Here is an 11,085-nt window from a genome sequence, read left to right as displayed (position 1 = left end):
AAAAAAAGAAAAAGATATACATGTTTTTTGAAGATATAAAACATTACATAGTTTTTTAAGCTAAAAAAAAGAATAATAGAGTTCCAAAATATTACACAAAAAATAGAAAAAATATAGGTTTTATAAATATTAAAATATGAAATTAACATTTAAAAAACCTTTGAAATTCACTGAAAAAACCATAGGTTTTACAGGCGTTATATTTATGAATTAGCATTTAAAAACCTTTGAATTTCACTGAAAAAACATAGGTTTTACAGACGTTATAGTTAGGAATTAGCATTTAATAAACCTTTGAAATTCACAAAACAAAATAGGTTTCAGGGACGTTATAGTTAGTTGGACATTTGACTCATAAAACCAGAGAAATGTGCCTGTTATAGTTAGTTGAGCTAACTATAACTTGCGTGTCCATAATACACTGCTGATGATGTCACATATTACATCACTCATGACATGGCCAGTGACATCACTGATGACATCACTGATTACATCATCCACGTGATAAACTGATGCACATACTGATGCCCACCTACTATTTCCTAGGTCTACACACATATCCAGTCACTTATACATGCAGTTACTCATTAATGCAGTACTATAGTATGCACTCATACACCTACTCATACACCTACACATACAGTCACACTCCCCCACTCATCCATAGAGTTACTCACACATCTAGTCAGTCATGCAAAAATCAATCACACACCCATTTACTCATGAACACAGTTATACACACCAACTCAGTTATTTATACACACACCACATCACTTATTTATGCAGATACTAACAAATACTTACTGTCTTATACAATCACTGATACAAGCAGACACTCATTTATACACCCACTCTTCAAATAATGTAATCTCACATATAGTCATTTATATACTCCAACACTCACATATACTGCCTTAAACATATGTAGTTACTCACACATATACCACTGAGACATTCATTCACTCACCAACACCCACAACCATACACAAACTAACTCACCCATACAGCCCTTCCCAGATGCACTTTTGAGTCCATACAACTAGTGAATCAGCCAGTCAGACATCTATGCACAGAGTCACACCCCCACCCACCCACATAGACACTCAGGCACCCATACAGATACTCAGACAACAAATCAATAACCCATATAGACACTCATGTGGCTACTCACCAACCCAAGCAGCCGCTTACACACCAACTGAGAGACTAATACAGACTTTCACACAGTTTAGACACTAACACATGCATTCAGTAAGACATATTCAATTACTCACTTATACAGTCAGTCACGTACCTACTAAATAATCCATGCAGGCACTTGTAAATCCACTCATTCTTTAATACACCTTGGCATAGATATATATAAAAAATATTTAAACTTCACAGAAACACACATTCACTGGATGATGTCATCAGTGATGTCATTTGAGATGTCATCAGTGATGTCACACACCATGTCATGAGTGATGTAATAGGTGACGTCATCAGCAGTGCATTGCAGGCACGTGAGTTATAGTTAGCTCAACTAACTATAACAGGCAAATTTCTCTGGTTTTATATGAGTCAAATGTCCAACGAAGTATATCGTCCCTGAAACCTATGTTTTTTTAGTGAATTTCAAAGGTTTATAAATGCTAATTCCTAACTATCACATCTGTAACACCTATGTTTTTTTCAATTAATATATATATGTATATATATATATATATTCACTGAAAAAACCATAGGTTATAGACCATATATAGTTAGGAATTAGCATTTACAAAACCTTGAAAATTCACTGAAAAAACCATAGGTTATAGACCATATATAGTTAGGAATTAGCATTTAAAAAACCTTATTTTACTCACACAAAACCATTGAAATTCCATATATAGTTAGTTGCACTAACTATATATCGCGCACCCGCAATCCACTGCTGATCATGTCACATATTACATCATTCATGACATGGTCAGTGACATCACTGATGACATCACTGATGACATCTCAAATGACATCACTGATGACATCACTGATGACAACATCCAGTGACTATGTTTCTGTAAAGTTAAAATATGTCTTACATATTGAAGAATGAGTGGATGTATAAGTGTCTGGATGAAGGATTTAGTAGGTGCATGCCTGACTGTATGAGTGAGTGATTAAATGTGTCTCACTGAGTGCATGGGTTAGTGACTAAACTGTCTTAATTTGTGCATCATTATGTCTGTTGTTCTGTAAACTGCTGCATGTGTTGATCAGTAGCTATATGAGTAACTATATGGGTTATTGATTGGTTGCCCAAGTATTTGTATGGGAGACTGAGTGTGTGGGTGGGTGGCTGGGAGGTGTATGTCTCTGTGCATAGATGTGTGAGCAGTTGATTCACTAGATGTATGGGTTCAAAAGTGCATGTGGAAACAGCTGTATGGGCGGTTGACTGTGTGCATGAGTGTATTGGTGAGTGAATGGATATCTCAGTGCTGCATGTCAAAGTAAGTACATATGTAAAACACAGTACATGTGAGAGTTGACATATATAAATAACTGTGCATAAGAGCCAGTGAATGTGTGAGTGGCGGTATGGATCACTGTGAACTTGTATCAGGGATTGTATAATAGAGTAAATATGTGTTAGTATATGTTTGAATAAGTAAGGTGTGTATAACTGTATAGTTGAGGAAATGGAGGTGTGATTGATTCTTTGCATGACTGACTAGGTGTGTGAGTAACTCCATGGATGAGTGACAGTCTGTGAGTGTCTGTTTACACTGAGTGTATCTAAGGTTATATTAGAGTCTGAAGAGGTTCATCGTATTATCACATGAATGATGTCATCAGTGATGTGATCAGTAATGTCAAATGAGATGTCATCAGTGATGTCATCAGTGATGTCATTTGAGATGTCATCAATGATGTCATCAGTGATGTCATTTGAGATGTCATCAGTGATGTCATCAGTGATGTCATTTGAGATGTCATCAGTGATGTCATCAGTGATGTCACTGACCATGTCATGAATGATGTAATATGTGACATGATCAGCAGTGGATTGCGGGTGCGCGATATATAGTTAGTGCAACTAACTATATATGGAATTTCAATGGTTTTGTGTGAGTAAAATAAGGTTTTTTAAATGCTAATTCCTAACTATATATGGTCTATAACCTATGGTTTTTTCAGTGAATTTTCAAGGTTTTGTAAATGCTAATTCCTAGCTATATATGGTCTATAACCTATGGTTTTTTCAGTGAATTTCAATGGTTTTTTAATAGCAAATATCATAAGCTGTCGAATGTCAAGTACGTGGTAAGTGAAAACATTTTCGTGTTTATGCACACTGATCTGCTTTGAATGGTGCCCCCCCCCTCATTTCTATTAGGAGTACTCTCTCTTTGCAGATAGTGAAAGGTAGTTAACGCAGGCCTTTGCCCCCGTTGTAATCCGTCGTGCCTGCTTCTCTCTCCATTTGATTGATTGTTATCCAAGTATTTACTGTTTTAGAATTAGTTCTCTTTGGTTCATTCTCTATTTACAAACAAACACAGAGTCGCAATACTCTGTTTAGTCTTTGCAGATAACGAAAAATCGTGTAAAAAAAAAGAAAAGGAATCGAGTAAAATCAGTAGGCCACTAATGGGATCTCTTTTTGACCTCGCTAAAATAGAAACATTAGGAACAACCCCTCATGACAAATACAAAACTAGTGAGATGAACTGAACTCCACACAATGATGGCTGCAAAACAGCTCGGCTCCGCCACCCACCCCGCCCAAAATAACGATAAAGAGCGGCTGCCATGATTGGTTGCGGAATGGCCACAACGGAGCTACGAAATGGTGCTGCTCTCATGCTAACCCCAGCTTCAGTCTGAAACATCCAGAAACACTGTAGACTACCAATTCGATCAGTTCCGGTAGCGCCCCAATGTAACCCGGTAGAGAAGAACTAGCCCTCCCCTCTTTGACTGATGGTTCTTGTTGCCTGTCCCTTCTGTTGTCATTTAACAGAACTATTTAGCCTGCTGAAAGGGGTTGTGTTTCGACCGCTGGTTGGTGGAGACATTTTGACTATATTCTGGACCTGCGTTGTCGCGTAATGCGTCATATGACGCGCCGCGTTAGCGCATCCGGAAGTCATCCGGGGCGCGCAGCGCGTAACGTAAGCATAACAAGTCATGTGACTTGTTAATAAAACTTTTCATTGGTTCATTTTACTTTTCCTATTGTAATGATGAAAGGCTTGGTCATATCACCTAAAAATTACGCTTTTAATTACTTCCGAACATTATTTTTTCTTAAATATATGTTATAATGTTCCAGGCTAATGTACTTTCCCGGAAATTTTACAACTGTCCTGCAAGTAAAATATATTCTTTTTTCGAGAAAAAGAGCGTTTCTTCGTCCCATGACGGAGCCGTTGGGCAAAAGAGGGTCGACCTGCTGTCTTAGTCGCCGATACGCCTGAATATGAGATTCTTATCGATCACTTTATGTTGCAGGAATAGAAAACACAACAGCCCTTGACCATTTATCTTTACTGCGTTCCTTCGTATTATACCTTTTACCCTTCATGTAATTGGTCTGCTTTATTTCACTTGCCTTTTAATGATTCTAAAACAGTGACTATTATTAAAAACTTTACCAATGTATATACTACTACCATGTTTTCTTTTAAAAACCTTTATTGTGAAAATTTCATTATACAAATACGAGCCTATAACCACGTGGGCCTGCCACGGAGCAAACTGTAATCGTATATGATGAATAGACATTTACACTGTAGAGGAACGTAACGGGCGGGCCATTAGGTTGCAAGAACTAAGGTGTCTAACAGTTACGGAATCGGTGGACGTACATTTTATAATTAAAATACGACAGGGCCAGTTACAATAAAATTATCTAGATATACATTTGCGGGCAAGTACCATGGGTGACGTTAATTCGAATTTTCAACAGTACAGTAATCAATAACACATCAGAACTTAATATCAATAGGGATGTCGAAATATTCAATCAATTCTCGTCCCCGCCCGCCATGTGCTTCAAAACTGCATACGTATCTCGTGATTTCAAGGTTCTGCAACCAGTACACAACAAGGAGTTACGAGTCCCATTTATTCCGGCGCCATTTTGGGCGAGGACGGGCAGGTCCAGGATATAGTCAAAATGTCTCTACCAACCATCGACTATGATGATGTTCATATGCTGTATTTATTAGAGTAACACTCATCTGTCCACATGAAATTAATTTACCACAATCTAAACATGTCATTTTAATCTTTCCAAAGTTCTTCTAAATATTTGGGACCGTTTCCCTTGCCTCTGAAGCTCTCAGTGCCACTTCTTTGATGAATGTACTAGCAGGTCAGGGGTTCTCCTCCAAATCTCTCTTTTATGCAGCACTATAATTAATTGGTGCCACCTCTCCATATGACGATGCATGGTATAGTTACCACAACTATATTTTTTTTCGGTTCCTCTGGAGAGTTCATCGTGGCAGATGAAGCGTGTAACGTACCGGGCATTTACCTTTTTTTGCATGTACAGGAAAGGAAAAAAAAATCGAGCGTCCGAGTTGTAAGGTGTCCCAGGGCCATTTTAGTGGACCAGGCCCAAATCCAAAGAACAGGCCGCCATTTTGAGAGTCCTCTTGCAGCCGCCTGTCGCTGTAGCATCAAGAGCAGCCGAAACTCAGCTGAATGGCAACTGAAACGGTAAAGGGGCGCCCCACTACATTTCAGCATTGTAGGATGACCACACCAGTACAGCAACTTGCTAGACATCACCTCGGTGCCATCCGGATCTCGGCGCCCCACTGCAGATGAAGTGCCTCTCAACTATGAAACCACCACGGTGACATCCGGATCTTGGCGCGTTGTGCTGCCTTCGGCCTATTCGCACATCGGTCCGCTACTGACGCCATCTCACAGGCTAATGGGGCGACCCACGCCGAGTTTCAGCATTGTAGGATGACCACACCAGTACAGCAACTTGCTGGACATCACCTCGGTGCCATCCGAATCTTGGCATCTCAACGCCTAGTGGTATCTTCCATACAGAAAATATTGTTGCGCTGCCTTTGGCCCCATTCGCACATCAGTCCGCAACTTAGACATCACCTCGGTGCCATCCGGATCTTGGCATCTCAGCGCCTTGTGGTGTCAGTCAGAAAATATTGTTGCGCTGCCTTTGGCCCCATTCGCACATCAGTCCGCTACTGACACCATCTCACAGGCCAATAGGGCGCCCCACGCCGACTTTTACCATTGTACGATGGCCACACCAGTGGCACAACTTGCTAGACATCACCTCGGTGCCATCCGAATCTTGGCATCTCAACGCCTAGTGGTATCTTCCATACAGAAAATCTTGTTACGCTACCTTTGGCCCCATTCGCACATCGGTCCGCAACTTAGACATCACCTCGGTGCCATCCGGATCTTGGCATCTCAGCGCCTTGTGGTGTATTCTCTTCAGAAAATATTGTTGCGCTGCCTTTGGCCCCATTCGCACATCGGTCCGCAACTTAGACATCACCTCGGTGCCATCCGGATCTTGGCATCTCAGCGCCTTGTGGTGTCTTCTACTCCGAAAATATTGTAGAAAATATTGTTGCGCTGCCTTTGGCCCCATTCACACATCAGTCCGCTACTGACACCATCTCACAGGCCAACAGGGCGCCCCACGCCGACTTTTACCATTGTACGATGGCCACACCAGTGCCACAACTTGCTAGACACCACCTCGGTGCCATCCGGATCTTGGCATCTCAGCGCCTTGTGGTGTCTTCAAATCAGAAAATATTGTTGCGCTGCCTTTGGCCCCATTCGCACATCGGTCCGCTACTGACGCCATCTCACAGGCCAACGGGGCGCCCCACGCCGACTTTCAGCATTGTAGGATGGCCACACCAGTGCACCTTACTAGACACCACCTCGGTGCCATCCGGATCTTGGCGCGTAGTGAAGCTGCAGCAGCTGCAAATAAGCTTCAGACAGTGTTACAACCGCTGCTCAGAACTCTCAACTATGACACCACCTCGGTGCCATCCGGATCTTGGCGCGTTGTATTGCCTTTGGCCTATTCGCACATCGGTCCGCTACTGACGCCGCCTCACGTGCCAACGTATTTTCTCCGCATTTTATACCCTATGCCGCATAACAGGTCATGTGACTTGTTTATAAAACTTTTCATTGGTTCATTTTACTTTTGGTTTCCTAATGATGGAAGGCTTGATCATGTGACCTAAAAACAACACTTTTCATTGGATGAAAACTTTTTTTTTTCCCAAATGATGAAAGCCCCACCTTGTTTCTGGATGTTTCAGACTGAAGCTGGCGTCAGCATGAGAGCACCACCATCTCGTAGCTCAGTCGTGGTCATTCCGCGAGCAATCATGGCAGCCGCTCCCCACCAGAAGCCTGCAGGAGTCGGAGCCCCCAAAACTTTTGATGAATTCTCAAGGCGGAGGGGACGCTTTCGAGAATGGGGTCCAAGACCTAGCAGACAAGCGTCCGATTTCCAAGGTGTCCCAGGGCCATTTCAGTGGACCAGGCCCAAAAAGGAAACAGCCTGCCGCCATTTTGAGAGTCCTGTGACAGCCGCCTATCGCTGCACCGCAAGAGTGGGCGCAACTCAGCTGAATTGCGGCTTTTGACACAGTGGACCAAAAACGGACGGAATGGCAACTGAAACGGTAAAGGGGCGCCCCACTACAACAGATGACACTCCTTCTGGAGTGGCCCGTTCACGCCGCCTCCCCCGGGGCGCCCCACGCCGTTATTCGGAGCAGCATTGTAGGATACCAAAACCAGTGCGGCAACTTACTGGACATCACCTTGGTGCCATCGTTCTGCTGCCTTGGAACTATTCGCGCAACAGTTTGCTACTGATGACCCACCCCCCGCGACGCCCCATGCCGTTATTTGCTGGGTGGCAACTTACTAGACATCACTTTCGTGTCATCTAGATTTCAGCGCGTTCTGCTGCCTTGGAACTATTCGCACAACAGTTTGCTACTGATGACCCACCCCCCGCGACGCCCCACGCCGGAAATCTGGACGTTGTGCTGCGTTGGGACTATTCGCACAGCCGACCGCTACTTCGTTGTTTTTCCCTAAAAATGTTTATATGTTATTACTATTTTTGTTTTCTTGTATATATTTATAAATTATTAAAGTTTTATAATCTTACTACTTTGTCGGAGTGCTATATATTTTTAATGTGACACATAATTGTAAAAACTTTGATGTACAAAGAGTCATCCCTGGAATCTTCCGCTTCAGGCTCGGTCCCCTCCCCAATCACAATACAGGATGGTTTTCAGATAATAGCAACGCTTCTGCTGTGACGGATCTCATCGAGTGTGGGCCTTGATCTACTATAACTCCTTTGAAGAGGGGTGATTCTTTACAGCTGTGGCCATAAACTACATCTGCAGGGCTAGCTGATACCCTAGGACCAGCCTGGACAATCGGACACAGAGGAAAAGGAGTGTCAGAGGGTGCGGTAGTGAATAGGGCGAAAGGGAGGTGTCGGGCGGGCACAGGGTGTGATTCTCAGGGAAGAGCAGCGCAGATGGGGGGAGGTTTATTACCCATGCATAAGACAGAGAGCGGGGGTGACCACTGCCTGGGGGAGATGCTTGCGAGGGTGGGGAGCCATGCTAAGGATCGACAGCGTGCACAGAGTGGGTCTGGTCAAGGCATCTAAAATGGCTGCCGTGCACGACAAAAGTGTGGCATTTGAAAAAAGACAAGATGGCGCAGACAATGTTTTTCAACACTTCCTGATTTCCTTCGAATCGAACGTTAACAGACGTTGGGGCATATTACCAAAGTTAAGCGATATTTATCCCTAACGATGCTTAGCAACGATTTTTTTACCGTCAGAAATTATCGCAGATAAACCTTGCTATTATCAAGGTTTATCGCAAATACGATAAAAAACGACCGCAATGCATTAATATCGCTGAAAACTCAGCGATATTCATGCATTACCGAGCTAATGCTCTTAGCCATGTTATCCACCTCCCATTGGATAACATGGCTAAGAACTGCTCAGGGCAGGTGGTAGCTTTTGGAGATATTCGCGCTTATCTCGAATATTTCCAAAAGTTGATAATAGGAGATAGCGATGTTAGCGACTGTTTCCAGTCGCTAACATCTTGGCATGCCCACTTTGCATGTCATTAGTGATAAATATCACTCACATGCAAAGTGGGGCCCAAGATGGTCGCTATCTTCTACTAGCCGTCGCGCAACAGCTAGGTAATACACATATAATTTTATCTCCGCGAAGTGGAGCGCTGTTACAGATATATATCTTGTTTTTGAACGTTAATTTCTCAAAATGCACTGAAGCACATATATTGAGACCTAGCAAAGGCACATCGGGCTACCAGTCCCTACAATTTTGCCAAGTTTCGTACAAATCCATTCAGCTGTTCGATCCTACCAAGAGACAAGATGGCGGCCGCTACGGACTGTTTGGAATGTTTACTAACACCGGAGAGCCAATCAGCTTCGCTTCGCAAAGCTCCGTAACGCGAAAAGTACGCGAAGCGGTGCGCTGTTACAGATATATATCTTTTTTTGAACGTTAATTTCTCAAAATCCACTGGAGCACATATATTGAGATCTAGCAAAGGCACATCGGGCTACCAGTCCCTACAATTTTGCCAAGTTTCGTGCAAATCCATTCAGCTGTTCGATTATTATTATTTTTATTTTTTTTTGCCCCGCGGGGCCCTTTTAAAACCTCCACATCAAACCTAAACGGTCAGGGAGGATCTACTATGCCCCCTTATGGTCATTTGCCCCTTCGGTTTGGCCTCCGCTTGTCTCTCGATCCTACCGAGAGACAAGATGGCGGCCGCTACGGACTGTTTGGAATGTTTACAGACGCCGGAGAACCAATCAGCTTCGCTTCACAAAGCTCCGTTGCGCGAAAAGTACGCGTCCTGGAGCGCTGCCCGGTCCGCTGTTACAGATATATATCTTTTTTTAAACGTTAATTTCTCAAAATCCACCGTAGCACATATATTGAGACCTACAAAAGGCACATCGGGCTACCAGTCCCTACAATTTTGCCAGGTTTCGTGCAAATCCATTCAGCCGTTCGGGCTAAAAGTGAGGCCAACCGCCCTATGGAAAACTCAATGTTAAAAACATGTTTTGGGACCCCCCTTTTTTCTCGGCCCCCCCTTGACGAACCCCCCCCAAATTTTCAAGGGCTACTCAGAAACAAAATGTGCCATTTTCCTGAAAATTTCAGCCAATTCCGTCCACAAACGCTAAAGTTATTAGACATAGAATTTTCAAAAATCCCATAGAGAAAAAATCCTAACTATATATACCTACTGGCGACCGCCAGTAGGTAATATATATATATAGAAAAACCCACTGCAATTCCCTCGGACCTCCTCCAGAGTGCCAAGTAAGGCAATGCAGCGATTTGCTGTGCCTTGCCTTGCTCCATATCTATGAGGCCATTCAAAGTGATGCATGGTGGCTTTGCATGGCCTCATAGATATGATTTTGTCATTTGCGTCGCCGGAGGGTCATAAAAAGTGACGCTCGGGGAAGGGGGACAGGGTCTCGTTTATGCCCCTACGGTTGTTGCTTGTCGCACTCGTGGGGATACAGTTTAGTAGGACACAATCCTTTCAACAGTGTAGTGTTGTTAAGATCTGGAATATCAGTGCTGCTATTGGATAAGGTACTAGGGGCATGTCGGACCAAGAATCCCAACTATAGCTATGCTCTGTCAACTTGCTTCAGATTTGGAAAAGTTCCACATACCACTTTCCCTGCAACTCATACTAAATGAAAGAGGGGAGAAGGAATGAACTACTGGAAACACTTAGAGAGTGGCCAAGTGATCAAAGAGAGTGATCAAAAGAGATAGGAATTTACACAAACAGAGGAAGAAAACGAGAAAATGTGAACAAGAGATAGAATTGAACTTAAAAAAAGTACTTATCAGTATTAATAATAATAATTATTATTCTAATATCAAGAACAACAACACTACTACTACTAATAATAATATGTATTATTATATAAATATATATATATATATATATATATATATATATATAT

Source organism: Lissotriton helveticus, chromosome 8 (genome assembly GCF_964261635.1).
Source record: "Lissotriton helveticus chromosome 8, aLisHel1.1, whole genome shotgun sequence".
NCBI classification, from domain to species: Eukaryota; Metazoa; Chordata; class Amphibia; order Caudata; family Salamandridae; genus Lissotriton; species Lissotriton helveticus.
This window is presented reverse-complemented; position numbering follows the sequence as displayed.